General features: G+C 46.6%; 1 protein-coding gene across 17 annotated transcripts in view; it reads left to right on the top strand.

Moving 5' to 3' along the window:
• RIMBP2 (RIMS binding protein 2) overlaps window positions 1-18464 on the top strand; it is a 315585-nt gene that overhangs the window by 105864 nt on the left and 191257 nt on the right. The window contains exon 1 of one of the 17 annotated variants that reach the window (XM_032244285.1): window positions 1524-2223. The exons of the other annotated variants lie outside the window; for them this stretch is intronic. The gene's annotated coding sequence lies outside the window, so the exon portion shown is untranslated. Of the gene's footprint in view, window positions 1-1523; window positions 2224-18464 lie in introns of those variants that run through there. 17 annotated transcript variants of the gene reach the window in all.

The following is an 18464-nucleotide window of genomic DNA, read 5'->3' as shown; positions in this document are numbered from 1 at the left end:
GTGGGTGGGTAGGTGGGTGGGTGGGTGAGTGAGGGTGAGTGCAGGTGAGGGTCTCGGACGTTCCCGAGCCCCACTGCAGGCTTTGTCAACGCTGCATGCTCAGGCTACGCTGAGGAGCCTAAAACATGACTAAAAGACATTTTAAAAGTCATTTTTCTTTTTTCCATAATAAATTAAATTTAGCTTATTGTGATTTGTTTTTTGTTTGTTTTTTTGAGATGGTGTCTCGCTCTGTCTCCCAGGCTGGAGTGCAGTGGTGTGATCTTGGCTCACTGCAACCTCATTTTCCCGTGTTCAAGTGATTCTCTCAGCCTCCTGAGTGACGCTTGTCTTGAAGCACAAAGACATTGCACAGCTGCACAAAATATATTTTTCTTTTTATCCTTATTCTAGAAGATTTTTTTCTATAGATAAGGATGTAAACGAAGACACACACACACACACATACATACATACATACATATCAGCTTAGGCCTACCCAGGGTCAGGGTCGCCAGCATTGCTGTCTTCCTCCCCCGCCCCGCACATCTTGTCCCACTGGAAGGTCTCCAGGAGCAAAGCACACCATGGAGCTGCCACCTGCTAGGAGAACAATGCCTGCTTCTGGGTGCTTTATGGAATACCAGCCTGAGGCTGTTTTACAGTTTTTTGTTTATTTGTTTTGAGACAAAGTCTTCATCTGTCACCTGTGCTGGAGGGCAGTGGTGCAATCTCGGCTCACTGCAACCTCTGCCTCCTGCGTTCAAGCAATTCTCTTGCCTCAGCCTCCTGAGTAGCTGGGATTACAGGCATGCACCACCACACCCCATAGGGGTCCAGTCCTCACATACCACCCAAGGGTACCCTGAGTTCAGTGGCAACAAAGGAATGAGAAAAAGACAGGTTAAGAATGTATAGTGGGACCAGGGGCCAGGGCATAAGTAGGATGCACAAGGCCCCGAGCTCTGGTCTTCCACAGTGTTTATTGGTTACAATCACTTTGATCTGTGGGATAGGGGTGGAGTGATGGTGGGGAGAATCAGTGAGCCGGAACGGTGTGTCATTCTAAGGATTAATAACAGTGGCGGTTTGGGAGTTTCACAAAAACAAGAACATGTGGTTCTGTTTAGCCTATTATCTATGTGCAGCTGGTGGAATGCGGGCCTTACAAGGAGTCTACAAGTCTGGCTACGTCTTAGTGGTACGAAGAGGTTTTAGTCCTTGAGCACAATGTTTATAGTACAGAACCAAGGTCACGCTGCACAGGAACATGAGGCGTGGAGAAGTTTGCCTCCGCAGAGGCCTCCCACAGTTTGCCGTGGTTTGCTGTTCCCAGTTTATATGTTACTCATAACCAATGTCTGTAGGCAGTCTGTAAGTCCTTCCTCCTTGGCTGCTTCCCCCAACACACTCGGTTAATTTTTGTATTTATTTAGTAGAGACAGGGTTTCACCATGTTGGGCAGGCTGGTCTCAAACTCCTGACCTCAGGTGATCCATCCGCCTCGGCCTCCCAAAATGTTGGGATTACAGGCATGAGCCACCGCGCCCAGCCTACAGTGATTTTTTTATAAGTAGGGATACACTCTTAAATAATGAGATAAGTATAGCATAGTGAGATATCTAAACCAGTAGCATAGTTGCTAATTATCATGTATCGAGTCATATCCCGTGCTTAATCTTGTGTGCTGGCTTCTATGGGGCTGGCGGCGCAGTGGGTTGGTTTATGCCAGTGTCAGCACACTCACGTGGGTCACGCGCTGTGCTGGGATGTCGCCTTGGCTGTGAAGTCACTGGGCGACAGGGAGCTTCCAGCTCTCTTGAAGTCTTACGGCACCACCACGGCCTGTGTGTCCCTCCCTGACTGAAGCGTTCTTCCTCAGCTTCTGGCGGCAAGTGTGTCTCATGCCTGTACTTATCCATCTGTCAGCCTCCGTAAAAACATGGTGGTTTTATGTAAATTCTTTTCATGAATATCATACTGGGCGCACGATTCTGCGTCTTCTATTTTTTATCTGCATTGTGTTTTGAGATGCACTGGGGCTGACGAATTTTCCTTATCCATTTCTCTGTTGCGTTTTTTCCACCCTTCCACGATGCAGGCTCTTGCACCTGCCTTCCGAGCGCATGTGTGAGTCTGCTGAAGTGAGTGGGGTTATGGGATGTGCTCACTTCTATTTCAACAGATACTTCTTGGTCCTAGCAGCTGGGCCAGCTGACTGACGATCCTGCCAGCTCCGTACAGGTGAGCATGCTTGCCTGCCTTGTCAAAACTTGGTATTGTTTATTGGTAAAATGTGACCATCTGATGGGAAATTCATTGTTTAGATTTGCATATCCTGAATGACTAATAATGACCATGTTTTCATGTGTTCATTTGCCACTTGAATTTATTTTTAGCCTGTCTCTTTTTCTGAATACTATTTCTGGATATATTTTGAATATGAAATATGGTGCCAGTTTTGGTTTGAAAATTACAGGATAGACCAGTGGGAACTGTATTGCTTCACTGAATAATGCTACAACTGAAAACCTCATCTCTATAAATGAGAAATATATTCTTCTCCTTTTCCGGGAGGGGGTGTGCAAATTGTTCTTGATAGACCACTTGTCGGGTGAATTCTGCAATTCTCATAGCTAAAAAGTATCATCGTAATAATTCGGTTTTTGAGCTGCCAAAGTAGCACTTCTCTATTTGTGCTGAAAGAACACCAAATCCCATTAAAAATGGAAACAGATTCTTAACATTGTTTATTACAATATGGCGCAACAGAACCACTGTTTGCTAATTCTTCTGTCATATGACCGTCTACGTTGGTTTGTTCAATTCTTTAAAGGCTATTTCTTGCACACACGTAAGACAGTGATCAAAGTATATGCTTGTGCTCCAAAAAAGTAAAGCAAAAGAAGTCAGTGGCAGCCCTGCCATTGGTATACAAGGTGGGAGCCATACCACGCTTACAGGGGTGCCTGGTGAAACAGTCCCTAGTGTTACCACACCATGGGTGGTGACTTGGTTTCTGGGACATGTGCACACCCTCCAAATTGTCCTTGGAAGTGCAAGAAACCTCCCCAAATGAAAGGGGGGTATTGAAGGACACATTCTCCTAACTCCAAAGGGTGTGTCTAGAGCATGGCCAGCCCACGTGCAATGCTGAATGTCCCTTTGGGACCTCTGGGCTGAAATGGTTAAGGTAGGTCAGGTGTTGAGAGAGATGGGCAGCAGAGTGCCTGTGTCGTCTTCTGCAAAATTTGAATGATGTGGTTACCAGCCTTAGGATTTCTCTGATTATTACGAGGGTTAATGTTTGTCATATGCCTGGCACAAGTTAGCGCTTTATAAATATTTCTTAAAGAAAAATCTCTGGAGACCTTTCTTGGCTAGAGGCTGCAGGGTGTGTGATAAGGAGCTGTTTCTTTATTCCTTCTCATTGACATTACATTTAGTTAAAATGTTCGCCGAAAGCTTCTACAGGGATGACGTCATGCTTGTTTGCATACTGAACATATATAGTAGCTGCTCAATTAAATGTTTAAATTAATGTGCTTCTCCAAACAGTGCCTTTCCCAGCAATAGGATCAAATTCTCCTGTCTTTTGAGATTCAAGACTGTTGAGTGTGTCTTTGAAGAAGTAGATCAATAACTCTCCTAGTTACACATGCACAAAGAACCTGGGATGAATTCAGAGTGACTTTGGAGATAAGTGTTCTGTGTGTGCTGGAAGATAATTGCATTACAGAGCTCATAAACCTCTCCCCAAACACTGAGGTCTCTAGACTGGGCTAAATTATGCCTTGGAGCTCAGCACCGCTGTAATAACAAACTTAATTAGGGCATCAAGCTGGAAGCCAGGCTGGGCAGTAAATTAATTTTTAATCCGTGGATGTAGCTGGCTTTTCAACATGATGGATGCAGCACAACCCAGAGGCTGCCAGTCCAACAAGAAGTAGAAGATAATCACGTTCGCCCGCTGGTTTGCTTTTTTTTTTTTTTTTTTTTTTTCGCCTGCCCCCTTCGACCCTATCCCCAGGGTGCCAGGGTGAGTGAGCAGCCCGTGGCTTTTAGGTAGTTGACATGGTCTGATTGCATTCAGGTGAGAGCTCCAGGGGCCTGGGCTCAGTTTTAGTTTGTGATCTTGATTGTTTGTTGTCCTTGTGGTTGGTTAAATCACGTAGAGAATTAGCCTTGGCAGTAAGCGGGTTACGCAAACCCTAATTCCCAAACATGCGTGCTCCCCTGACAAAGTTATAAATGGCCCCGGTGAGTTGAGCGTGGACTTGCAGAGTGTGCAGTTGGGACCCTGGCAGGAAATGAAGGGTGCGCTCAGCTTCGGTTTGGAGAGGGCTGTGGGGGCCACCATACAGAGCTGTGGGCAGGTTGAGAGAACCAATCAGTAGTGATGCCTGCAGGGCCTAGCAGCAGCAGGAAGCTCTTATCATCACTAGACTTGAAGGGGAAGAGGAAGGAGCATCGTAGCAGCTCGGCCGTCTCTCCTGGAGCTTTCAGTGAAATGGGTGTTCAGATAAACTACCCGAGAAAGGGCATCTGGCTGGTTTCATTCAGGAGCATTCTGTCTTGCAGACTAAGAATATATGTTGGTTTTAGGGTGAGGGGCTTATCACAAGCTTGGAACGTTTCACTGCAGGGGAGCTTATGGCGGGGTTGGAATGCCTCTGGGCAGAGGGGAGGTTATCTTGGGGCGGACATCTTTCCATCAGGAGGGGAGGTTATCTCAGGGCTGGCATGTCTCTGGTTGGGGAGGGGTTTGAAATGTTTCTGGTTGGAGATGCCATTTGCGGTTTATGGTCATGCTGACCGTAGCCATTAGGCTGATACGCTTTGGACTTTGGTGGGTTTTGATCAAGGTGAAAATTAAAATGGCCATACTTGTCCAAGATGGCCATGTTCCCACTCTGTCAGTCCTAACAACATGTGCCCAAGATGGTAGGGGCACAGGCTGGTTTTATACAGTTTAGGGAGACATGAAATATCAGTATGTGTAAGATGCACACTGGCTGAGTCTGGAAAGGTGGGACAAGTCCAGACTAGAAAGGTGCGGGCGGAGTGGGGGCTCCCAGGTCATGGGGGGTAAGAGACAAAAGGTCGCATCGTTTCCATTTCCCAGGAGCCTCTCCAAAGGAGGCAATTGGATATGCATTTATCTCGGTGAGCAGAGGGGTGATGGATAGAACGGGAGGCAGGTTTGGCCTCAGCAGTTCCCAGCCTACCTTTCCCTTTAGCTTATGGACTTTGGGCTCCCAAGATTTATTTTCCTTTCACAATAGTTCGTTTCACTTAGGTGAAGACTGTAGGGATGAAATGGCTGGATTATACGTAGGTGTGCATTTAACATTTGGAGAAACTGTAAAGCTGTCAATATATACAAATGTTACACATTCTAGTTAATTGACAAATTATTATTTAAATGGTGGGTCCATTATATATTCCTATTAACTGTCTATGAGAGTTCCAGTCATCTGTGTTCTTTCTAGCACTTACAAGCCCAGCGTTTTTAATTCTGGTTAGTTTAATGAGTAAGTCACGGTATTATGATACTTTGAGTTTTATTTGCACTGCTCCGGTGACTAATGCCATTGCTCATCTTTTCATGTGCTTATTTTGCCATATGTCTTCTTGGGTGAAGTGTTTTTCAAATCATTTTGCCCATTTGTTTAATTGGATGGCTTATTTTCTTACTGAATGTTGAAAATTCTTTGTGTAACCTGCGTACAGTCTCTTGTCAGATATATTATTTGCAAATATCTTCTCCCAATATGTTGCTTTTATTGTCGTTCTCTTAACAATGTTATTCAAAATGCAGAACCTTGTACTTTTCATGACATCTAATTTACCAGTTTGTTCTGACAGAATGTACTTTGGTGTCGGATCTAAAAAAAAACAGCGTTGTTTAACCTCAAGTCACAAGTTGATGATCTATTTTGAGTTAATTTTTGCATATGCTTTGAAGGATGGGTTGAAGTTCATTATTGTGTATGACTCCAATATTTCCATCACCATTTTTGGAAAAGATAATTCTCTCTCCATTGAATTCTCTTTGCATCTTTGTTAACTATCATTCGTAACTTAGTGTGGTGGCTCACAGCTGTAATCCCAGTGTTTTGGGAGGCCAAAGTGGGAGGATCGCTTGAGCCCAGAATTTTGAGGCCAGCCTGGGTGACATAGACCCCGTCACAAATTCAAAAAGAAAATCAGTGGCTAATACATTTATGGGTGTATTTATCAGATCTCCTTTTTTTTTTCAGTGAACTATCTGAAGACATTACCTTACTATCTTGATTACTGTAGCTTTATAATAAGCCTTAAAATAATGTTAGTTTTCCAATTTTGTTTTTTTGGGGTGTCTATTTTGTATCCTTTGCATTTTAATATGAATCTTTAGGATTAGCTTATCAATTTCTACAAAAAAAGCTTACTTGGATTTTGACTGGGTCATGTTGAATCTACAGATCAATTGATTAAAAAATGACCTCTTAACAACATAGATTCTTCTTATCTACAGATGTAAGACACCTCTCTACTTATTTAGGTAATCTTTAATTTTTCTCAGAAGTATTGTATAGTTTTTAATTTGCAAGTCATTCATATCTTTTGTCAAATGTGCCGAAAGATATTTCATATTTTTAAGGCTATTTTAATTTGTATATTTTTTAACCTTTGATTTTTTTGTTTGTTGTTGGTATATAGAGATACATTATTTTTTGTATGTTGATCTCCTTTTCTGCTACCTTGCTGAATTCGTTTAATAGTTCCTCCTTGTAGCTCTTTTGTCAGCTCTATTGGATTTTCCACCTAGCCAATCCTGTTGTCTACAAATAAAGATCATTTTTCTCCTCCTTTTCCAATCTAAATGTCTTCTATTTCTCATTCTTGTCATACTTCATTGGCTTAAACCTCCAGTAAAATTTTAAGCAAGTGGTGAGGGTGATATCCTTGTCTTGTTTCCAACTTTGGGGAGAAGGCAGTCAATATTTTACCTTAAGGTTGTTAATTGCAAGTATTTCATAGACGCTGTTTATCTCGTGGAGGAAGTTTCTTTTTCTTATGTTACCTAGTTGTGGTGTCAGTTACAGGTGTTGTCATTTCTCAGTTGCTTTGGTGTGCCTGTCTAATTAAATTGTCATAGAAGTCTTTGTGTGATGAACAACATTGATTGATTTTTCAAATGTTAAACTAAACTTGCATTCTCGGGACTCTATTTGTTTAAGATGGGTTATGTTTTTTATATGTTGTTGGATTTAATTTTCTAAAATCGTGTTTATAATTTTTTGTTTATGAGGCATAGTGACCTGCAATTTTGCTATAATGTCTCTGGTTTTGGTATCAGGGTAACTAATGCTGGCCTCAAAGAATGAATTGGGTAGAATTCTTTTCCTTCAGTTTTTTGGAAGAGTGTGCAGAATTGGTATGATTTTGTCCATAAATGTTAGAAATCCCTAGCAAAACTGTCTTTGGAGTTTTCTTTGTATGAAGGCTTTAACTATCAATGAAGTTCCCTTAATAGACATGGAGCCACTCAGGTTACCTGTTTCTTCCTGAGTGGACTCTGGGCATTTGTATCTTACACAAAATCCACCCATTTAGTCTGAGTTATTTTTGTAGAAAGAAATACTTAGTTTGGATATATGGTTTGGTTATCTTTGAAAAATCTGAAGAGAGCAGGGTGATTGGATGGCCTTGCCCAATGGCACAGGAACATCAGTGGGGCTGTTAGGAGCTCTTAAAATGTGTGTCGATATTTCCTTCAACAAACATTACTGAGCACCCACTGTGTCCCATGCACCACATTACATGCTGTGACTACTGCAGAAAAGGCAGAAGATTCTCTTTGCTGTGAATTCAGTGGCTCTAGGCTTCAGTATTTTGTGTGCTTGTGAATTCACTCTACAGTTTTCCTACATGGTGAGTGGGTGTTACCAACTATGGGTGATGAGCTTTGGTTTCAGAGCCCCGTAGCCAGGGTTAACATCCTGGTTTTGCAATTTATGGACTATGTGCCCTTGGTCAAGGTGGTCTGAGTTTCAGTGCCTGTGCAATGGGAAGGTGGGGGTGAGTCCTATTGCCACTTCCTGGGCTTTGTCAGCATCGTATGAAGAGATGAAAGTAACGCCCTTGGCATAATGACTAGTGCACAGTACGTGCTTAAAAATGCAGGCTGTCAGCATCATTACCCATGCCACCCATCGCTTCCTCCACGCGTCTGTTTTCTGCCTTCCTGCCTACCTGCTTCCAGACAGTTGTGAGTTTAAGAACAAAATCAGCTGATTAGTTGGAACTATGTGCACATTGAGGGTGAGTGGATATCAAGGGAGGGTCTCAAATGGCCCCCTAGAAGGAAAACTGTGTGACATCAGGGACGATGGCTTTGCAACATCTGTGTTGGTTCCTGGGATGTCCTTCTAGCCTACTTCTTGGCTGAAGCAGTGTGTTCAGAAAACTGCACAGCAGATTTTCAAAAAGAGGAGGTATCACGGTATCAGTGCGAGATTTCGGTGTTGGGAAATGCCACCAATATCCACACGGGTACATTGTGTCCTTCTGCCTTGAAGCCCCTTGCACACTTGATTTCAGAAACTCAAGCTCTTTGTTCCGTAGCTGAACACTGGCTGAAGGCATGCTGCGCCCTCTCCTGCTACCTGGCACAGGACATTTGCCCTGCTTGGCCCCAGGGGTGCTGATAAGCTAAAAAAAAAAAAATTGCAAAAAAACTCATAGTGTTTTAAGAAACTTTGTGAATTTGTGTTGGGCTATATTCAAAGCCGTCCTGGACTACATGTGGCCTATGGGTAATGGGTTGGACAAGCTTGTTTTAAGGGGTGCTGTCTTGGAGCAAAAGACTCCCAGTGGTGTTTCCCTTCCTTCCCTATGCTGTGAGTGCATGGACATGTTTCTCACGCAGACTCCTTGCCACTGCAGAAGCAATTACAGCAGTTACTCAAGCAATGAGAGATGCTGGTTAAAGGATGAAGTTTTAATAGTCTCAGTGAATTTAGCTGTAGGGTAGCCCATCAGGCTTTTGGCATGGTTTGCTATGAGAGATGGCTCAGTCTCTTGGTGGTGAGTACAGGCTCCAGAGCTGGACTTCCTGGGTTCAAATCTGGTCTTTGAATGCTACTAACTGTATATCTTTAAGTGCCTTATTTAACTGGGCTGTTCTTTCACTTGCTCAGGGGTAATAATCTTATAGGTGTAATGGCCTTAATAACACAAGCAGAGTTTTAAAATAGTGCCTGATAGGGCGCAGAAGTTTAGCAAATGTGAGCTGCCACCATGACCGCCGTCACCGTTGCCGTGTTTTATTACATTAGTCCCTGGCAATAGCAGTTTGACTCTCTTTGCTCAGGACATTCTCATCCCACCCCAAATTGAGATGGAAGATGATTTATGGTTAAAAGTAAATCCAAAACATCTCTGGGAGTTTGTTACTCGAGAACAATGGGTTTTTAGAGTTTTTGGGCCATAAATCATAGAAATGTACATGGAAGTACAGTAGTTACATGCGCATACACACTTAGACGTACACAAGCATACGCACACACACACACCTTAAAACAAGCTTGTCCAATCCATTACCCACGGGCCACGTGTAGCCCAGGATGGCTTTGAACACAGACCAACACAAATTCATAAACTTTCTTAAAACACTGTGAGATTTTATTGCAATTTTTAAAGTGTTATCAGCTATTGTTAGTGTATTTTACGCATGGCCCAAGACAATTCATCTTCCGGTGTGGCTGAGGGAAGACGAAAGGCTGGACACCCCAGCCTTAAAAGGTGTGTGCTATGGGAGCCAACCTCCCTTCCTGTGTGCAGTGTGATCTGGAGTCTTGTGCTCCACTCCGCCAGTCTCATCCTCTGCCTTGTTTACAAAATGCTGGTCATAACCCACTGCATTGACCTGATCATGAATTGTGGCCACATTGTGAAGGACACTTCTCTGGCAAGAGCCCAGCCAGAGGTAGCTTTGTGATGGTGAGCAGTCTGAATTGGGAGTCGGGGGTCGTCACCAGGGTCTTGACATTACATGACCGTACAATATGAGAGAAGGCTCTCTTCCCGAAGGTGAAAGTCGTTTTTGCTTGGTAAGGTGAGGAAAGGCAAACAAGACAAGCACATGTTTCACTGTCTACAATGGACAGCTTATACTTTCCTCCTGAATGTTAGGAGGTTAAAGGGAAATTTTTGGTGTTGAGTATATTATGGATCAAGACACAGGCTTCTGACATTTCAAATAATCCTAACAGTATGATTGAGAAGCTGGTGTGGAGCTGGAAGAAATTTTAATGCAAACCATCACAAGAGAACCTCATAACCACCACGAGAGAACCTCATAACCACCACGAGAGAACCCCATACCCCATGACCACAAGAGAGCCCCATGACCACCACAAGAGAGCCCCATGACCACCACAAGAGAGCCCCATGACCACCACAAGAGTACCCCATGACCACCACAGGAGAGCCCCATGACCACCACAGGAGAATCCCATGACCACCACAGGAGAGCCCCATAACCACAAGAGAACCCCATAACCACAAGATAGCCCCATAACCACCACAAGAGAGCCCCATAACCACCACAAGAGAACCTCATAACCACCACAGGAGAGCCCCATAACCACAAGAGAGCCTCATAACCACCACAAGAGAACCCCACAACCACCACAAGAGAGCCCCATAACCATCACGAGAGCCCCATAACCACCACAAGAGAGCCCCATAGCCACAACAGAGCCCCATAACCACCACAAGAGAGCCCCATACCCACAAGAGAACCCCATGACCACCACAGGAGAGACTCATACCCACAAGAGAACCCCATAACCACAAGAGAGCCCCATGACCACCACAAGAGAGCCCCATAACCACCACAAGAGAGCCCCATAACCACAAGAGAGCCCCATGACCACCACAGGAGAACCCCATGACCACCACAGGAGAGCCTCATACCCACAAGAGAGCCCCATGACCACCACAAGAGAGCCCCATGACCACCACAAGAGAGCCCCATGATCACCACAAGAGAGCCCCATGACCACCACAAGAGAGCCCCATGATCACCACAGGAGAGCCCCATAACCACCACAGGAGAACCTCAAAACCACCACAAGAGAGCCCCACAACCACCACAAGAGAACCCCATAACCACCACAAGAGAGCCCCATAACCATAAGAGAACCCCATAACCACCACAAGAGAGCCACATAACCACCACAGGAGAACCCAATAACCACCACAAGAGAGCCCCATAACCACAAGAGAGCCACATAACCACAAGAGAACCCCATAACCACAAGAGAACCCCATAACCACCATGAGAGAACCCCATAACCACAAGAGAACCCCATAACCACAAGAGAGCCCTATAACCACAAAACCCCATAACCACCACAAGAGAACCTCATAACCACCACAAGAGAACCCCATAACCACCAGAGAGCCCCATAAACACCTCAAGAGAACCCCATAACCACCAGAGAGCCCCATAACCACCACAAGATAGCCCCATAACCACCACAAGAGAACCCCATAACCACAAGAGAACCCCATAACCACAAGAGAACCTCATAACCACCACAAGAGAGCCTCATTGCATTAAACATTATTTAAATAGAAATGTAAGATGTAGCGACTGGGAGAGGAGATGGGAAGTGCTCCGGAGATGTGAGAGCAATCTTGACAAGTCAGTAAGTATTTTTCAACCACCCATGAAACCCAGGATTTTCAGTGAGAGGTAGATCAGCGAATGCTGCCTTCAGACAGAGATACTGTGCTCGCCTTGCAGTGTTTAGAAAAAAAAATAACTGCTAACATTTAAAAATGGAGAGAATGCACATCAAGTCAGGATTTCCCATTCTTCTTGGAAATCAGGCTGGGCATCATGACGTGGAACAGCTCGTGCAAGGACAGAGCTGCCTGTCTCACGTCGCCTGGTAACAGGTTGTGGTGAAGAAGATTGCTTGACTCGGTTACACAGGTGGAAGAGGACATAGTTAACCTATAACTAGCATAACCAGCTTATGGCATGTACTGGTAATCAGTTGTGAGGCTGTCATGAAACAGCTCTCCATTCTTGCCTCGGGTGGAGGAGAGGCTGGGGATACCCAGCCCCACAGCCCCTTGGCCCAGCTCCGAGCTCCCCTGTGGACACTGAGAGATTCTGCCCAACAGGCCTCCTCCACCATCCCTGCCTCCAGGCCCGGGAAATGGCTCAGCTGGGGCGGCGGGGCAGGACAGAGCAGCAAGGAGATGGGGTGGACATCCCGCTGCCATCAGGGCTGTAGATATGATGTGAATGCACAGTTTACGTTGAGTTTCGGAACAAGCGATTTTTAGTGTCTCTATCAGGAGTTGGTTGGTGGCTTCCTAAATATGCCTGTGTCCCAATCACTAGGACCTGGGAATATGCCGTTATTTGGCAAAAGCGTCTTTGAGATTGTAATTCAGTTACTAATCTTTGGGTGAGGCCGTCCTGGAGCGCCTGAGTGGGTGGTAAACCCAAAAAAAAAAGCCCTTCCAAGAGACAAAGGGGAAGGCCACGTGAGGCCGGGAAAGGCTGGATTGGCGACAGCCCCCGAAGCTGGAAGGGGCTGGAGGGAGCCTCCCCTAGTGTGTCTGGAGGAGCACGGCCCTGCTGGCACCGCGATTCCAGACTTCTGGCCTCTAGCACTGTGAGAGGATCAATTTCTACCGTTCTTTTTTTGAGACAGAGTCTCTCTCTGTCACCAGGCTGGAGTGCAATGGTGCGATCTCAGCTCACTGCAACCTCTACCTCTTGGGTTCAAGAGATTTTCCTGCCTCAGTCTCCCGAGTAGCTGGGACTACAGGCACGTGCCACTACGCCCAGCTAATTTTTGTATCTTTAGGAGAGATGGGGTTTCACCATGTTGACCAGGATGGCCTCAATCTCTTGACCTCATGATCCGCCCGCCTCGGCCTCCCAAAGTGCTAGGATTACAGACATGAGCCACCGCGCCCAGCCAAATTTCCGCTGTTCTAAGCCACCCATTAGTGAGAATGTGTCAAGGCAGCCCTAGGACACAGCATGATCCTCCACGGAACAGGGCATGCGGCCCCCGGCAACCCTCCATGCCTACGAGCAGTGCTCACCACCCATTTGTGAATCCTCTATCGCCGTGTTTGCCCACGATGGCAAAGTGGTTTTGACAGGGACAGTGTCACCTGCGAGATCTAAACACATCAGTGTTATCTGACTCTGTACAGAAAGCGTTTCCGGCTCTGTGTGGAGAGAGGAGGTTCCAGCCATGCCTGGGTCCGAGTCAGAACCAACGAGTCCATTGCTGATTGCGGTGTCCTCACTTCCTATTCACCTCCTCATTTTTAAAGTCAGTTTCTGGGCCTGTACCCAGGATCTAGGAACATGATAGTTAATCCGTTTTTCTTGGGCAACAGCAAGCTTAGTCCAATGGATACGACCTGAAGTAAGCACCCTGAGAAGATTTCATCCCCCTCTGGCCTGAAGTCCAGGTGTGTGGCTTTCATCGCTGGGAAATACTGAAAGCTCAAGTCTGCACCTGCTTTCCCTGACTGCGCCAGCCCTGGGGCAACCATCCGCTTCCCCACGGAAGTTCTTGTGCGACTTGCCCCTGACCCAGGCAGCCGTCTAGGTGACACCTCGGGGGTGAGGATTGTTTTATGAATAAAAGGGAAGGTGGAGTCCTTGCCATCCTAGGCTCTTCTGGGCAGTTTAAAATAACTGGATTCTTTCAAAAGTATCAGCAAATGAGGGGTGATTTACACAGTGGGAGGGCTCCGCTGCTTCTGGCAAGAGGAGGGCTCCAAAAGAAAGAAGTTTTGTGTTCAGGGGAAATGCAGGGAGCTCCACCTGCCACCTCGTGCAGACGTAAAGCCTCTTACTTTTCCAGCCTCATTGGAATCCTTTCTTAGTGCAAGATTCTCAGCTTTTTCACCAGCCAAAAAGTGCATGCTGTCCACTGATGAGAGGGCTGCGGCGCCCTAGGGTGGAGTGGAAGACTTCCTGGCAGGCTGCTGGAACTGTTTTTTCTGGCAGGGGCTCCAATGGGTGGGGCTGAGGGACAGTGGGATGCAAGCTGAGCTTGTTGTTTGGGGGCCGCTGGCCTCTTTGTGCTGTGGCCCTGGGGAGTCTATCATCTGGTCTCAGGGGAGATGAGGTTGATTAGGAGCAATTATGTGTGTTGTCGGTTGGCAGGCGGCCTGGAGCTTCAGCCTCAGGTGTGAGGGTGACGTTCCTCAAGGTGGATCTCTGCTGAGAGCCTCACTGGGGAGACCCCTTGTCACTGTGCTATTTGACTCTAAACTTGCCTTTCCCCATTGGTGTGGGGATTGCCTTCCTGGCATAGAAGCTTCTCCAGGAAGAATGCTCTCACGTGTTCCCTATACAGATGTAATGAATTCTTAGCAGATTTGTATCCCAGAGTCCAAGATACCAATCCTTCCCAGAAACTCACCCAACAGCGGTTTCTAACCACGTCCGCACCTGGGGAGCTCGAGGGGGTGATACCAGCTCCTCACCCTGAGGACTGCGGGTTAGTGGCCCTGCGATGCGGCCAGGGCTTTGGGAGTTTAAAAAAATCCCCTGGTAATTTCAGTGTGAAGATAAGTTTGGAAAGCCTGGCTTGAAGGTAGGCTCCAATTTTCACTGGGAATCAGGGTGGGTTCAGGAGGAGCTATTCAAGCTGGGGCAATTTTAAAAAAATGAAAAATACATACTTTTTATTAAAAATAACATATATTTAAGGGTACGCTGTGATGTTTTGATCTATTTATACATCGTGGAAGGATTAAATGAAGCTGACACATCCATCATCTCACCTATGTAGTATTTTTCTGTGGTGAGAACACACTGGGCGTGGCTGGCACTCCATCAGTTCATCAGTCATGGCGTGGAGTGTCAGTAGCTAGCTGCCTGCATGGCAGGAACCCAGTGCACAGCCTTCATCTCACCCTGGGGCTGACCCTGTCTTCCAGCAAAGATTTCAAAGCAGCCTCCTGGGAGAAATGAGGAGCTTTGTTTGCAGAAAAGAAAATGATTCATTGAGTGCATAAATGAGTGCTTTTCAGCAAGAGCTATTTCTTTCTTTTTTTTTTTTTGAGGAGTCTTTCTATTTTAGCAGAAAGCAAAACCAAACAGATGAAAGTGTATGTTGTGTGCGTGCACACATGTGCACTTGTAAAGGTGTGTTTGTGTGTACGAATCTTGGTTGATGAAAGAGGCCATGTTACTTTGCTGGAATTAATTGGGTTGACAGCCCCGCCAGGGTCTTCCTGAGAAGGATGATTACATTTCGCTGTTGTTCCCGACTGTAGCTGGAGTAGGAGGATATAGTCACTGGAGATCCGAATATTGATTTTTCAATTGCTGGTTAGCAAGTCTGATAGACACGCCGTCACCCACTTCTCTTAGGACAGAGGCTGATGTCCCGAGTGTTTAGTGTATGACGTTCTGCACAAAAGTCTGGAGATTAATTTCACAAGGAGTTCCTGATTCCATCATTGCAAATCCCCTGTGGGGCTTGCAGCTACCAAAGAAGACTTTCACTCATGTTTGGGACACCCGTTTGAACACAGCCTGCATCAGATATCTCCCGTGAGCTCCACTGTGTGGTCAGTCACCTTGCCAGACACTTGGGGAAGACACTGAGCTTCCTGTCTCATCTGGGAATGAAACAAGATACTCATGTGTTCAACAGGTGGCAGAATAAACAACACACCCTAGGTGACAAAGTGAACATGCTCTGCAGAGATGTCCCCAAATGCTTTCCGTATCATTGAGCCGTATGGCGTAGGACTCTTTCTCGTCTCCTGAAATCTTTCTGGTTCTGAGAACGAGGATGTCTCCGGCGGGTGCGATGCACCTCCAGTGCCCTCCAACAGCGAGTCTCCCTTCAGTGTGCAGAAAGAACAGGTCTTGGGTGCCGTGCAGTGACCAGGGCAAGGTGGAGCATTTAGACAAGATCTAATTGTGGTTCGCTCCTCTTGTATTTGTTTTCATGACCACTAATTGTAGTGAATGATGCTGGTTCTCCATTTCAGTGTAGTGAACTCGAGCCTCCTTGAAGGTGAGTCTCCTTGAGAAAATGTTAAAGTGAGTTGATTTAAATATTACAAAATGAACTAAACACTAGATGTGGATAGGCACAAAGTGTGGCTGGAACCCGCTTGTTTGTGGGTTGGGAAATACTCGTAAATGAAGCTCGGAGCATGAGAAGGGGCTGGAGGCTTCCTGGAGGAGGCAGGACTTGGGCTGGGTTTTGAAGCTTGGAGAGGAGTTGGACTGTTGGGCCAGAAAGGAAAGGAGACGATTCGGATGGGATGGGGGAATAACAGGTGTCGAGGCTCAGAGTCGGAACGGACAGGAACGGGACTGCGATGCCGTGGGCGGGGAGGACCCTGCCTTGTTGGGTGCGGGGTGCCGGCAGGATGGTGTGGAGGGACAGAGGGAGGACAGGGGCGTCATATGTGCCGGCAGGTGTGGAACGGTGTGCGTTGGGCAGGACCAGCATCCAGGCATGAGGCCGAGCGTGGAGGACGTTGCTCCCCCGTCTCTTCATCTGAATTTATAAATTCTCCTGAGGGAAGACAAAGCTATGAAGTACATTTATCTTGTCAGAGACAGATCAGTGACTGTTTCCTGGTTAATCACAGGAAGTGCCTGTGTTCACTTTCATAATGACTTTTGAAATACTTTTAGGTGACTAAAACACACGTCAGCAATATTGGAGAAATCAGTCATGGGAGAACAGTCAGCTGCCCCCACGTGGTGCTCTGGCCCGTTTCCTCTACTGATCTCATGGATGCTTTGTGTTCAGTGGCCTCAGGGCTGGCAAACTCAAAAGGCCTGTGGGGGCCAGACCAAGAAGTGAAATGTGGGAATCAGGCAAGAGGTGGGAGAACTCTGCAAAGTCCAGGGCAGCAGGGGGTGGTGGGGACTGCGGCCGAATGGCCTGACTTCCCTGCAGGGCAGCCGTGACTCGGCACCCACTGAATTTCCTGGGCTCAGTGCTGCTAGATCTTTGGATTTTAAAAAAGATGCTAGAAAACCAGATTCTCATGTAGACTCTGCTGATTTTAAAAAATGGCTTTTTTTTTCTTTTTTTTTTGAGACAGGGTCTCACTGTCACCCAGGCTGGAATGCAGTGGCACAAACATGTCTCACTGCAGCCGGGACCTCCCCAGCTGGGCTGAAGCAGTTCTCCCACCTCAGCCTCCAAGTAGCTGGGACCATAGGTGCATACAACCATAACCAGCCCTAAAAGTGGCCATTTGATTCCAAATTTTCCATGTTCATGCGTGCTGATACTGAGCAGACCAAACAATATGTGTCTGGGCGGTGAATTTCCTACCAAGTTTTCGATGAATGTCTTTGAACACCCTTTTTCCTCAGCAAGGGTCCCGCTGCTGAAAAAGGAGAAAAGGCATTTCCCTCGCCTAGCCTCATGAGCAGAAAGGAACAAAGCAGAGGGCCCTCCCTCCTCACTCCAGGGGGATATTTTTGCACCCAGGGGCTGTAACAGTAGTGGTGATGGGGGTGGGGGTGGTCACTGGATTCGGTGGCTCATGTCTGTTATCTTCAAACTTTGAAAGGCCAAGGCAAGAGGATCCCTTGAGCCCAGGAGCTCGAGATCAGCCTGAGCAACAGAGTGAGACCTCATCTCTACAAAAGCAATAAAAAAAAATAGCTAGGTATGGTGGTGCACCTCTGTTCATCCCAGCTAATACGAGGCAGGAGCGTCGCTTGAGCCCAAAAGATGGAGGCTGCAGTGAGCTATGATCACAACCTTGAATTCCAGCCTGGGTGACATTGCGAGACTCTGTCTCAAAAAATAAATAAATAAATAAATAAAACAGCTTTAATAAATAAAAATGTAGTTATAAAAAGTGAAATTTTAATACGAAATAAAACATAGTTACAAAGAAAAGTTAAAAGATGTTGGTGGTGATGGTGCCGATGAAGGCGATGATGATGATGTGATGGTGGTGGTGACGGTGGCAATGGGGGCGCTGGTGGTGATGATGTGATGGTGGTGAGGTGATGGTGACGGTGGCAATGGGGGCGCTGGTGGTGATGATGTGATGGTGGTGAGGTGATGGTGACGGTGGCAATGGGGGCGCTGGTGATGATGATGTGATGGTGGTGAGGTGATGGTGGTGGTGGTGGCAATGGGGGCGCTGGTGATGATGATGTGATGGTGGTGAGGTGATGGTGACGGTGGCAGTGGGGGCGCTGGTGATGATGATGTTTTGGTGGTGAGGTGATGGTGACGGTGGCAGTGGGGGCGCTGGTGATGATGATGTGTTGGTGGTGAGGTGATGGTGACGGTGGCAGTGGGGGCGCTGGTGATGATGATGTGATGGTGGTGAGGTGACGGTGGTGGCGGTGGCAGTGGGGGCGCTGGTGATGATGATGTGATGGTGGTGAGGTGACGGTGGTGGTGGTGGCAATGGGGGCGCTGGTGATGATGATG

Source organism: Sapajus apella, unplaced genomic scaffold, assembly GCF_009761245.1.
Source record: "Sapajus apella isolate SASKATOON/1434 unplaced genomic scaffold, GSC_monkey_1.0 scaffold2, whole genome shotgun sequence".
NCBI classification, from domain to species: domain Eukaryota; kingdom Metazoa; phylum Chordata; class Mammalia; order Primates; family Cebidae; genus Sapajus; species Sapajus apella.
Note: the sequence above shows the minus strand (reverse complement) of the source record. Positions and strands in the feature narration are given on the sequence as shown.